The sequence below is a fragment of the Lottia gigantea genome (assembly GCF_000327385.1).
Source record: "Lottia gigantea unplaced genomic scaffold LOTGIsca_13, whole genome shotgun sequence".
NCBI classification, from domain to species: domain Eukaryota; kingdom Metazoa; phylum Mollusca; class Gastropoda; family Lottiidae; genus Lottia; species Lottia gigantea.
The window spans coordinates 2,547,736-2,548,935 of NW_008707425.1; positions in this window are offsets into that span (position 1 = coordinate 2,547,736).

Sequence of the window (1,200 nt, forward strand, 5' to 3'; positions counted from 1 at the left end):
AAGACGATAGCATTGTTATTAAAAAGAGTGACAAAGGTTCATGTTGTGTCATTCTGAATAGGGAGGATTACGTTTCAGAAGCAGAGAATCAACTGAATAATACTAAACATTATGCCATTTTACCGAAACCAATTTTCAAAGAAACTGCTAACATGATTAATAATATTCTTGCCGATTTAGTCAAAACTAGTTATCTCAAACAGAAACAATATGACTATCTGTCTGCCAAACCTGATTGTCGCGAGAGACATTTGTACACTTTGCCTAAAATCCATAAGAATCCAACCAAGGAGTGGTTTATCTCGAATAAAATCCCTAAAGGCCGCCCGATTATATCTGACTGTGGTAGTGAGTCATATGCAGTGTCAGAATACATTGATCATTTCTTACTACCTCTAGCATGCCAACATCGCGCCTACCTTAAAGACACAACCGATTTTGTCAATAAAATAAAAAATCTTCGAGTTCCCTCTAATGCTATTTTAATTTTTATCGACGTTTCTTCTATGTATACCAATATCGATAACACTACTGGTTTAACGGCAGTTCGTAAAGCTTTTAATAGAAACCCAGATCCAAACAGACCCGACGATGCAATTCTACAGCTTTTAGAGATTTGTCTTAGTCGAAACGATTTCACATTTAATGGTAAAACATATTTACAAACTTCAGGGACAGCAATGGGCAAACGATTCGCCCCTTCGTACGCAAACCTTTTCATGGCAGAGTGGGAACGTGAGGTGTTGCCCCTCTGTCCATTTGACCCACTTTTTTACGGACGATTTTTTGATGACATTTTTATGGTTTGGACTTATTCTATCGAACAGTTTTGGGAATTCTTTGAAATTCTCAACAACCACCATCCTTCTATCAAACTAACCGCAAACGTGAGTGACAAAAGCATAGACTTTCTCGATACCACAGTCTTTAAGGGAGATTCCATAGCAGAAACAAATAAACTGGATATTAAAGTGTATTTCAAAGAAACTGATACTCATCAACTCTTGCACAAGAGCTCCTTTCACCCAAAACATACCTTTTCTGGTATAATTAAGTCACAAGTTTTACGATTTCATCGAATTTGTACAAGATCTTCTGATTTCAACCAAGCCTGTACGATTGTTTTCTCAAAACTGAAAGAGCGTGGGTACTCTAAACGATTTTTACGAAACATAAAAATTCCACCTTAGCACAGATAGC